Genomic DNA, 13,180 nt, shown 5'->3' with positions numbered 1-13,180 from the left:
CTTAGAGGCAAAATTAAAAACAAACGGAGGGTCAGAATAACCTAAAAGTCAAATTTAAGAGGAAAAAAATTGATTTACGAGGTAGAATTTCTTAGAAATGAAGAAAAAAGCTGTATTTGGACAATTTTGAAGGAACGATCACAACAGCCAAACTTTACAGGAGAAACGTTTGATTAGGAAATAGAAATGAAGTTTCTGAAGGTGACATGCTTGTGCAATACGATCGTGACTTCTCAAAATGGATGGAACCTGATTCAGTTCCCGCTGAATGAGAGGATTTCAGCCCGTAAAAAGAGAGGATTTCTTGGCAATTGCTGAAATGGAGGCCTGGTGCCGAATGATTTTAAAATGTCTCTAAAGTATTTTAGCTACTGTAATGCTCTGAACGATTGAAATTCAATTCCAAATTAGTTGTAATTTTTCAGAGTACAAGTACTTGAGGGCGAGGAAAGGCAAAATCCTTCTGTAATAGATCCGATATGTAACTGTCAATGAAATTAACTATAATTAGTTTTTTCAGTCCTGCTTTTAAAAGTATTCAGGTTTTCTGGGAATCCGAGTCCCCGCTATGGAGTTTTTTTCATATGTAGAAGAAAACTAAGTAAAAATCGTTTAGCTATGTCGAGAGGAAGAAGAGCACATAAAGTCAAGGTATCTGACTCAGCCAGTCGGCTTTTTCTATCTTAGGTCGCTGTGAAATTCCTGGGAAAATGTAATACTTGCGCTCCATTTTCCCACGTGCAATGTTGGTTTTTGAAGGTTTGTTTTTGTCATGGCCGCCGCTTTTGCACTGACTTAAGACTTCCATTTCAAGTCTCGTGTCCACCAGCGTTCTTTTATTCTTCTTTCATCTGTAAGTTGATGAAACTAATCCAGACAATAGCATAGATATCTTGCTTTCTTTTTCTACTGTGTTCACTGCTGGGCTATCGCAATTTCGATAAGATGAGAGTTTTTGCCGATGATGGTATCAAACTGCTGGATTTGGACTTCATCGCTGTAGGATTAATCATATTGTTGCTGACCTTAATTTTCAATTTTCTCACCATCAAATTATATTTGCTCAATCCTAATTCTCCTGACAAGGTTAAGTACAGAAACTTAATATACTATGTTTAGGAAAATTCTCGCACTCGATTTGCCTGCGGCGCAGAAATTTTGCGCAAAATTGCTGCAAAAATTCTGAAAAACTTGCTCATAGCGCAGAATTTTTCCTCAAATTTGGGTCTTTGTTGTGCCTTAAAGTGCTCAGAAAATCAACGTGGTCAACCTTTTAGGAGTTATCTGTTTTTACTATCGGTGTGTCAGGAATATCCCTCATATATGTCTGTGAAACTTATCGGAACAAATTGTTTCACTCTTAATTGAGATTGAATTCATTTTTATTAACCTTTTTCGTTTCAACGGTTACCATGGAGAATAGTTGTAAAATGAGGAAAGCACTCAAACTGTTAAGTTTTTTCTTAATAAACGAAGCTAGAGTATTTTGTTTGTTTTTGTTTTGAGTTCGTCGTTATTATCGCTCGTTTTGCTTTGAGCTCGTCGATATTGTGGTACTAAACACATCGTAGCTCTTTGATATGGTTTGAATTAAATTGATGATTGTGGTTCTGTGGGACACCTGACAGCTGTTCAGCGAGTGCCTGTTACAGTGAGTTAATGGGTGCCTCTTATAGGGGGTTGTAATATCTACTACTTGATCTGGGTCTACGTAAGGAATAGTGATTTCGAAGCTCAACACGCCACCAGTCCCCTACTAGTTCAAACACAGGTCTCCATACTGCACATTGCCAAAATTGCTTCAAAGAATTTCATCTTTTGTCACCTTCATGACCAAATACTTGAACTGCCAATGTAAATCGAATGGGACCAAAATAAATCTCAACGTATAGCTTCGAAAAATTAAATAATTTTTTGATTTAATCAGTGAAATATAAGCTAATGGTGCGTACGGTTGGTCACATGTGCGACACGAAAACAGAAGACGTGGATTAATTTTATATATGGTTATGTTTTAGCTGTTTGGTTGAATATACCTTTCGATTTGGAACGACTACGGCAACTGTCTCCTCGAACAGCCTCCAAAAATTTTAGAGGTTTACTGATATCACTAAATTAGTGAATCTCTATGAAAAAAAATTGTGGAGTTCAGGCTTGTACCTCGCATTCTCTCGCTAATTAGCAGGAAACTGTGACATACAAATGAACACTTTCATGCCTCTTTATGCCACCCAGAAGACCTTCAGTTAATTGTGGCTTTTGCTTTTGTCGTTTCTGGTAGCTTTGAAAGTTACCATCCATTAACTCCATCCTCACTTGGACCACCGCATTCCTCGCTGAGTGTGTGACAGTGTCTTAACCCTGAAAAACAAATAATCCAACTTAGCAAGACTGCTCGTATCAGGGCGAAGCCCTGAATGTTCCGACGGCCTTTTAGGGTTTATGGAGCAGTATTAACATTAAAAATTTAAATATAATAAAACAAAAATGAAATCTTTTTTCTTCTAAAATTTGAAATTTTTTATGAAAAACTTCCCCCACACGCCATCATAAGTACAAAAGTATAAATTTCGCTGCTTGTCACAAATCAATTATGGCAAGCTTCTTTCAACCAATTTGGAACAATTTCTAAGACGGATTAAATCTCCGCTTACTCGTTAATAGCGCAAAATATATCGTCTGTTAATTGTCCCAAATTGGCCAAAATGGCAATCTTTAAACCCCCATAGCTTTAAGAAAAATGATCACAGGTGAAATTTTTTTTCAAATTTGAGCTCAAGACAACAATACCTTTCGAATGATATTTGAAAATTCCGTCAAAATTGGCTAGTTAAAAAGACGAAATTTGTCTGAAGAAAAAAAAATCCACCCCGAGCACAAATATTCTGTTACTTTTGTATCGAAAGTCGGAACAATAACCTTAGGCTCAAATTAAACTTAACCTTAGAGTTACTGCTCTTAAGTGTTTTGTGCTCTTAATCTTTTTTATGAGCAATTGGTTCGAAAGTAAGAATAGCCGAAATTCAAGGTTGGGATTTTTTCTTTTTTTTGTACATTGTGTGATAATTAAAACAGGACAAAGATCCTAAGCGGACAAAAACTGCTAACTATAAATTATTCAATTAGGGATAAAAATCTTATCATATAATTTCGTGGAAAAAAATTGTATGCAAAACTGAATTTATTCCAAAAAGTAAATTGTATGACTAGCATTTTTTCTTTAGTTTTATTGTATGACAAACATTTTCTACATAAAAGGAAATAAATTTTTTTTGTGTGCTTTGCCTTACGATATTATGTTTTGCCCTGAAACAGAAGAATCAAATTTTTCTCAGATGAGAAAACCAGTAGGTTAAACGGCATCAAACTTGCAGATTAAACAATGTATCGAATTGTGACTAGTAAGTTAAATTAGTGAACTTTATACACCAATTTAAAATTGTAGTTTTTTCAAGGGCTGTGAGGCCCTTTTTTAAAGAAAATCAAACGTTGAAATTCGTGCTCTGTTTTTGAGAACAAACTCAGTTTATATGCTATTATCTAAAATCGAAAATACTAAACCCTAAATAGCAGAAATTCTTCATTGTGATTTTTGATTCTTTTGTGAAATCCGCAAACTGTGGTCTGGTTTTGTTCCGGATTCATTTTTTACTGCTGTTGAAACAATTTGAAGTGGGAAACATGATAGACATTTGTCAGTGGTTTCCACTACGGAATCCGTAACAAAAACATCAAAGAAAACTCTGTTTTGCGGATTCAAAGACAAAGTTTTTTTAACTTGATGCGGAATCTGCTAAAAATACAGTTTGGCCTCCTAATGATGAAGACTTTTGATATATGGTATTATCGGGTTTTTTAGATGCAGATCTGAAGCGAGCAGTTGGCACTGTTCAACAACTATGTTGTAATATTAGGATTTACAAGATGGGTCAAATGTACATAAGCTGCCACAAGAATTCTGGCCAATAATTGCAACAAACTTGACGATAATCATTTATTCCAGAAATTTTGTGTCCATGAGAGAATACTTCACACTTAGAATCCTGAAAAAAAAATTAATTATTTGAAAAAATGTGCAAGTTTTTTTTGACAATGTATATGGTAATGAAAATATTTTTGTTGAGAAAACCCATCTTACCTTTAAATTCGCAGCATCTAAAGCAGCATAAAGTATTGCAGCATATTAGGCAAGCTCGTATCACTCTACCGATATTGCCAGATTACATCATAAAACTAGGTTCAAGAAATCTTTTTTTTTCGGGCAGAAAAAGCAAGTTCAGTTTCTGCTTCGTTGATTTATTCGCAATTGTCTTGCTCAGTTTTTATGTGTTATGTATGATCAATAAGCTCTTTTTAAAAAGAGTTATCTGAAAGAAAAATCACTACAGTATTTTTTCGTTGACGCAGCGAATATTTTATGGGGCAGTCAAGATTGAGTTACTCATTTTTTTCTTTACTATTGACTTTCTTGACAGATAACTTATACCTTTTTTGAAACGCTGTCAGTTTCTTTTTCCATGTTTACCTTAACCTTTTTCTCCAATTTCAGATGATGAAATTATATAGGCCAATTTCGAATGTATGATTATTTTCATACAGGTGTTTGTGGTAACATAAAGTGCGATGCTTGATTGAACAACTGGTTTTCAAATTGATACGTTTCGTTCTAGTTTTAAGCAAAAATCAGGCTGAGTTTTCAAAAAACAGTAAAAGCTCAGGTTCATTTAGTGTTCACCCTTGCTTATACAGTCAAGAAGTCTGGCGCACACCCATTCTTTGTTGTGAAATTCTCCATGAAAATGCATCTGCTCTTAATATTTCGATTGCACTTCAAACTGTCTAAAAGAAGGTATTAATAAATCAATTGTTTGTCATTATAAGGCTGCTCTCTATGGAATTACAAAAATCATTAATTTTCCATTAGAGCTGTTTTTATTTTTTTTCCGTCTAATCCATCTATCACACCCCGTATATCACACTCGATTATCTTATGGAATCAAGAAAAAACTCAAACAACTAACATATACTCGATATGTTAAATAGGGGCTGATAAATTTTTTAAATGGAGTGTGTAGTCGTGGTGCAATCGTCGAAAAGGGATTTTAATTGATTTTTGTTCCGACCACTGAAAAATCTTGATTTCGGATGTGTTTGTTTTTGCCAATTTTTTAGTTTTTCATGCAAATTGAGCTACCACAAAAATTCACCGGAACGGGTTGAGTGATATATCATATTGAAGCGCTTGTTGTCGTCACTGTTGAATAAAATCCAATAAAATCCTCAGTGTAGAAGAAAATCGGTTTAAACCCCTTGATTTTTAGTCTAATTTCGAGCACACAGAGCAAGTGAGCAAGCCTAAATTTCGAAAATAAACGTAAAAAATTACTTATTCTCTACAATTACTTGTTTCGGAAGTTTTTTAGCGCTTTTTAGTCAAAAACAAAAGTTCTTACAAAAAAAGATTGGAGGGTCTCAAACTTTTTGGTCTTTTCTTAAAGTATACGAAAAGCTAAAAACATCCCCTTTAACTTTAAAATACATCCATTTAAGCTATTAAAAATTTTTCATGACCCATTTAACCAAGAAAATGGACTTTCGAGCTAGTTGTTTTGCTATTTTCAATAATAAACAAGGAACAACCTGTTTTGAACACAAAAACAAACAAAATTAAGGATTTTAGTGCAAATTAAGGAACTTTTTTGGTTCATTCTACTATCAATGGATCTATACGATAGCCTAAAAAACGAGTAAATTCAGTAGTAAGAGTAGGATACGCATATTTGGTAACATTTTTTTTTTCAAAAAATCAACCGAGAAAAAAAAAACTTTTACAAAAAAAAATTATTTAAAAAAAAGTTTTCATAAATGTTTTTTTTTCTCGATTGATTTTTCGGAAAAAAATGTATTCAAATAAGCTTATCTTTCTCTAAAACTACTGAATTTACTCGTTTTCTAGGCTATCGTTCAGATCCATTGATAGACGAACGAACTAAAAAGTTCCTTAATTTGCACTATAATCCTTAGTTTTGTTTGTTTTTGTGTTCAAAAGATTTTGTGTTACGTGCACATCAACAAGTTGTTCCTTGTTTATTATTAAAAATAGCAAAACAAATAACTCGAAAGTCTGTTTTCTTGGTTAAATGGGTCATGAAATTTTTTTAAGAGCTAAAACGGATGTATTTTAAAGTTTAATGGGATGTTTTTAGCTTTTCGTATTCTTCAAGAAAATACCAAAAAGTTTGAGACCCTCCAATTCAACCAATTTTAATCAATCAAAGCTATAAACAACTTTTACCGCGACTGCTTTATTTCTCAATGAACAACAAATTGTTTGGATACTTTTTCAAATTGATAGAATGATTGATGATGTAGCTGAATAACTAAAATATCAATAACAAACTAATTTTGTCTGAGAATATTTTGCCTGAAAAAGTTTTCATCATCAATTGTTATCTCATTTAAATATGGAAACCATAATTTCTGGTTCTCCAAGAATCTAAAATCATAAGTCTTTTGGTTCTTATGCACAAAACGGCCCAAAATAAGTATTTCTACATCTTGATCTTAAGTCAATATATGGTTGAATCTGTTTGGTTCATTAGCCAATCATATGCAAACAACAAGGTCCGGCATTTCAGTTGAAATTTAAAGCAGGATGAAATTATTGGCCGAAATGACCAAAACGATAGAAATTTTTTTGCGTTGAAATCATTTTACTGAACTTTTTTCTTAGAGTACAGTGCTGATTTAAATTAACCGGACAAAACGCGTTAAACTTCAATTTAAAACGCATTTTTCTCAATTGGGTTGAGTTTAAGTGAAAACTTATGATGTCAAAACTTGCTTAAAATTTTAACAGAATTAATATTGTGTAATTTGTTTTGCGAAATTCGGGTCCGAACTTTTACCCCAAAAATGGGTCATTTTGGCTTTTCTTAGTTAATCAAAAATTACGCCAAAATAACCTGTCGATTACAGACATAATTATATCAAAGTGAGACCCTTACGTAGCCCAACAAACTTTAAGAAGAGTATAATCTCCAAATTATTGTATAAGTTAATTTATTTTTGTTTGATAGACAAAAAAGGTCATTTTTACTAATCAAAATACCAACTTTTTATTTAAAAACAATTTTTAAACAATATGCAATTTTTTTGGAGAAAATAGCCTTCATAAAGTTTGTTGAGCTACGTAAGGGGCTCACTTTGATATAGTTATGTCAGTGATCGACTGAATAATTTCGGCGTATGTTTTGATTAACTAAGAAAAGCCAAAATGACCCATTTTTGGGGTAAAATTTCCGTCCCGAATTTCGCAAAATACACCATATTTATTCTGCTAAAATTTTAAGCAAGTTTTGTCAACATAAGTTTTAGCCTAAACTCAACCTATTTTGAGAAAAATGCGTTTCAAATTTCAAGTTTTACGCGTTTTGTCCGGTTAATTTAAATCAGCACTGTATAATTTCACAAAAAAAACATGAAGTTAGTTTATTATTTGACTAAGATTCACATTCTCAGTTACTTCGGCTAATATTTTTTTCTACTGGAACAATTGATTGACATGCCTGACCATGTTGCTTGAATTTGATTGGCTAATATTAGCCAATCATATTTTGCCGCATTTATTCTAACTAAAAGATATAAATTTTTGATTTTGGACCGTTTTGTGCATAAAACCCAGTCTTTTAACTGTGAGAGCCTTCCGTCCTAATTTTTTTACTGAAGACTTTTGATTTCAATTTCATTACAAGAGCCAATGGATGTACTTAACAATCTCTTTTTTTGGAGAACAGAGCATATTCTTGAGTGTTTTGATTTGGTCGCATTTTAGACCCATCTCAATGCAGCAAAACTAGATTTCTCAATTGAAATCTCAAGTTTACTCTTTTTATTTGTAGGGGTTGAGGGAACTAGAACCACAGGTCGAGGGGGGATTTCAAGCCGAAGGGATTTCAGGCCGAGACTTTATTTTTCAAGCACGATAATACACGGTTTTTTCAACTTTGAAAAGTTATTTTACAAAAAGTAAGGCAAGTTCAGTTCATGAGCGTTATTCATAACAATCCTCCAGTTAAGACCGCATAATTTATAAACATGAAAAACGCCGTCAAGAATGTTTCAAATTTACAACTTGATGTCGGGCACCCGAGGTGGAGATAATTTATAAAATAGTATGTGGAGAAGATTTTCAAGTCGCTCCAAGCCAAATGTTTGGAAACATTTGTATTTTTGATAATGTAAAAAGGAAATATCGGGTTTCGCAAAATGTGCTAAAATATTTTAATAAAAAAACTGTTTCAGTTTCAAACGAGTTTTTGGAGAATTTTTTTTTGTCGATCCCTCTAATGTCAATCAGAGATTAAAACGGCGATAATTTGACAATCATAAAAAAACGCCAGCAGAAAATTTGAAATCAATTGTTGCCGAAATCATCAAATAAAAATTGAAATAAAGCAAAAAATTTTTCTTCTAAACTACATTAGCGTTGATCAGTATTTGACTCAAGCACTTGAATGGGTTGTTCGAGCAATTGAAAAAATCGCGTTTAAATGATTTATTTGGGCTGTACTTTTTTCTGCGAAAAAAGCAATCAAAGTCCAAGCCATGTTTTTTTGATACAATTTACTGTTATCAAGTTTCTTTGCTAAAAATTTTTTTTTCCCAATTGAGTGTTCAATATAACTTTTTTTTCGTGGAGCGCGAGAATTAATGATAAATTTTATGTATTTGGCGAGCTATAAAAGTAAGATCAAAGTTTTTTCTACTTTCACGGTGTTAACTTTGAGCATTGTGAGAGTGTTTCTGCTTTTTGCTATTTAAAGATGCTCTTCAATCTAGTTTGTGTGTCGTCGCACTAGATTAACTGTACTACTTGAGACCGCCAAAACTCTTTCAAAAGATTTTCAGAATTCTAACATCAAAAAGAGAATAGCTGGTTTACCTTTAACAAAACACATCAAAAGTTCTCGTTTTTTAAATGTTGTTCATTGACGTTCTGCGTGGGTTCGTTTTTGGGTTCGCTGCATTTCAAGTTTTTAGATCAACTACTGTTCATTTGTTTTGTTTTGAGTTTTCTGATTTAAATTTATTTAAAATGTAGATTTGGTTTTCAGTATGGTGGGACGTATGGTTGCACATTTTTGCCAAACGGGGATAGCTCCCAGTCAAAACTACTATGCTACGGTTGAACCGAAACTAAGGTGATATGGCTAATTAAACCTTTTTTTTGCTTCAAAAAACTGTTTTTTTTAAAACATTAAAACCCGGAGCACCTCGTTAGAATGGAAACAAATTTAAACTTTTGCCGTTCTATAATAAAGACGAAAAAAATCGGAAGTTATTTTTTTCATAAGGATAGCGTTATTTAAAATACAAACTCTGATAGACGAGCTCTTTGATTGCCGTTTATAAAGCACCAGTTTCCATTTTGAAGCGGAGGTGAAAATTTTGAATTCACTATGTTGATCGGCTTCCTGAAAATGTTATTGTTACAGCATCCACGATTTGCAAATCCTCGATTTCTTGTCCAGTTACAAGCTATTTCTTCCAGACATCTGTTTGGCCATCTTCATCAAAACTGGCTTCGATTGGTAACTTCTGAATTGATCTGGTGACTGCCAGGGTTTTTCAGAGGAAAGTGAAGTTACCGTATCTGGCAACGGGTATTTTGATGATCACTTTGCAATTGGAAGAGTAGTTTTTCCAGTCATATATGGAAAGGACGTTTTGTTATTGGTGCCGATGTACAGCAATGATCCACGCAACTGGATTTCTAATTAAACCAATTAATGAGCTTGCTTATGATGGGTAGAGCTGTGTTCTCTACATTTTTACTTTACGCCAACCTTATTTTGAAGCCATAAAAACAAAAAAAACTTTGAAGTTTAAAAATTTCTAAAGCCAACAATGTAATTTATGAACAGGAGTGCGAATGGGGGGTTGGCGGGAATAATCAGATCTGTGAGGCCTGCACTTGATAAAAAGATCAATTTGCGCTGTAACTATTGGGTTTACACGCTTGTATACTTTGACCATATTTCTTGCATTCCGTCCTAATTTTTTTACTGAAGACTTTTGATTTCAATTTCATTACAAGAGCCAATGGATGTACTTAACAATCTCTTTTTTTGGAGAACAGAGCATATTCTTGAGTGTTTTGATTTGGTCGCATTTTAGACCCATCTCAATGCAGCAAAACTAGATTTCTCAATTGAAATCTCAAGTTTACTCTTTTTATTTGTAGGGGTTGAGGGAACTAGAACCACAGGTCGAGGGGGGATTTCAAGCCGAAGGGATTTCAGGCCGAGACTTTATTTTTCAAGCACGATAATACACGGTTTTTTCAACTTTGAAAAGTTATTTTACAAAAAGTAAGGCAAGTTCAGTTCATGAGCGTTATTCATAACAATCCTCCAGTTAAGACCGCATAATTTATAAACATGAAAAACGCCGTCAAGAATGTTTCAAATTTACAACTTGATGTCGGGCACCCGAGGTGGAGATAATTTATAAAATAGTATGTGGAGAAGATTTTCAAGTCGCTCCAAGCCAAATGTTTGGAAACATTTGTATTTTTGATAATGTAAAAAGGAAATATCGGGTTTCGCAAAATGTGCTAAAATATTTTAATAAAAAAACTGTTTCAGTTTCAAACGAGTTTTTGGAGAATTTTTTTTTGTCGATCCCTCTAATGTCAATCAGAGATTAAAACGGCGATAATTTGACAATCATAAAAAAACGCCAGCAGAAAATTTGAAATCAATTGTTGCCGAAATCATCAAATAAAAATTGAAATAAAGCAAAAAATTTTTCTTCTAAACTACATTAGCGTTGATCAGTATTTGACTCAAGCACTTGAATGGGTTGTTCGAGCAATTGAAAAAATCGCGTTTAAATGATTTATTTGGGCTGTACTTTTTTCTGCGAAAAAAGCAATCAAAGTCCAAGCCATGTTTTTTTGATACAATTTACTGTTATCAAGTTTCTTTGCTAAAAAATTTTTTTTCCCAATTGAGTGTTCAATATAACTTTTTTTTTCGTGGAGCGCGAGAATTAATGATAAATTTTATGTATTTGGCGAGCTATAAAAGTAAGATCAAAGTTTTTTCTACTTTCACGGTGTTAACTTTGAGCATTGTGAGAGTGTTTCTGCTTTTTGCTATTTAAAGATGCTCTTCATTCTAGTTTGTGTGTCGTCGCACTAGATTAACTGTACTACTTGAGACCGCCAAAACTCTTTCAAAAGATTTTCAGAATTCTAACATCAAAAAGAGAATAGCTGGTTTACCTTTAACAAAACACATCAAAAGTTCTCGTTTTTTAAATGTTGTTCATTGACGTTCTGCGTGGGTTCGTTTTTGGGTTCGCTGCATTTCAAGTTTTTAGATCAACTACTGTTCATTTGTTTTGTTTTGAGTTTTCTAATTTAAATTTATTTAAAATGTAGATTTGGTTTTCAGTATGGTGGGACGTATGGTTGCACATTTTTGCCAAACGGGGATAGCTCCTAGTCAAAACTACTATGCTACGGTTGAACCGAAACTAAGGTGATATGGCTAATTAAACCTTTTTTTTGCTTCAAAAAACTGTTTTTTTTAAAACATTAAAACCCGGAGCACCTCGTTAGAATGGAAACAAATTTAAACTTTTGCCGTTCTATAATAAAGACGAAAAAAATCGGAAGTTATTTTTTTCATAAGGATAGCGTTATTTAAAATACAAACTCTGATAGACGAGCTCTTTGATTGCCGTTTATAAAGCACCAGTTTCCATTTTGAAGCGGAGGTGAAAATTTTGAATTCACTATGTTGATCGGCTTCCTGAAAATGTTATTGTTACAGCATCCACGATTTGCAAATCCTCGATTTCTTGTCCAGTTACAAGCTATTTCTTCCAGACATCTGTTTGGCCATCTTCATCAAAACTGGCTTCGATTGGTAACTTCTGAATTGATCTGGTGACTGCCAGGGTTTTTCAGAGGAAAGTGAAGTTACCGTATCTGGCAACGGGTATTTTGATGATCACTTTGCAATTGGAAGAGTAGTTTTTCCAGTCATATATGGAAAGGACGTTTTGTTATTGGTGCCGATGTACAGCAATGATCCACGCAACTGGATTTCTAATTAAACCAATTAATGAGCTTGCTTATGATGGGTAGAGCTGTGTTCTCTACATTTTTACTTTACGCCAACCTTATTTTGAAGCCATAAAAACAAAAAAAACTTTGAAGTTTAAAAATTTCTAAAGCCAACAATGTAATTTATGAACAGGAGTGCGAATGGGGGGTTGGCGGGAATAATCAGATCTGTGAGGCCTGCACTTGATAAAAAGATCAATTTGCGCTGTAACTATTGGGTTTACACGCTTGTATACTTTGACCATATTTCTTGCATTTCGTTTCGTCTGATACCTCTGGATAACAAAACAGGCATAATGAATACAGGCATAATTTTTCTATTCTTTCACATCCAACTCTCCCTAAGAATTATATACCTTCAGCAACAAAATTTCTTCCTAAATATTACTGTTCCAAATTTTTTTAGTACACTTAATTTTTTTTCTTTTACCACAACACTAAAAAATTTTTATCCATTCAACAACAGAATTTCTTCTTGTATTGTACTGCTGTAAATTTTACTAGTACACTTAATTTCACTTCTAAATTTTACTATTAGACGACCTTTTCACTGAGGCAAAAGCTCTCCAAATTAGACATCCAGAGTAAACGAGGAAGTTAAACTATTCGATAAACTAATGAGTAGAGGGAAAAAATCCGCCGCCATTGGCTTCCTAACAAACAAGAAAACAAGAGTACTTCCACTAAACGAAGTCATTGAGGAAAAACAGTCCTTAGTATCCTGAAAGCAAAAAAAAACCATCCGAAACAGCAAAAAATAACAATATAATTGAAGTAAGTGAAGACATACCGCTCTACATAATCGAACAAATAAACCCCAAGACAGTTCAAAAATCAACCCTGAAAACGCACGGAAGACAAGGTCCCTCAGGTCTAGATGTGTTCGAATGGACAAGGCTAATAACTCATTTCAACTAGACATCCACTAAGCTTTGGAAAACAATTACAAAGTTGTCCTATACAATCGCAAATAAAATTCTCCCCTAAAAAACCTAACAGCTTGCAACTCGTTTCGTCTGATACCTCTGGACAACAATACAA

Source organism: Symsagittifera roscoffensis, chromosome 6, assembly GCF_963678635.1.
Source record: "Symsagittifera roscoffensis chromosome 6, txSymRosc1.1, whole genome shotgun sequence".
Taxonomy (NCBI): domain Eukaryota; kingdom Metazoa; phylum Xenacoelomorpha; order Acoela; family Convolutidae; genus Symsagittifera; species Symsagittifera roscoffensis.
The sequence above is the reverse complement of the archived record's forward strand: the minus strand, read 5'-3'. Positions refer to the sequence as shown.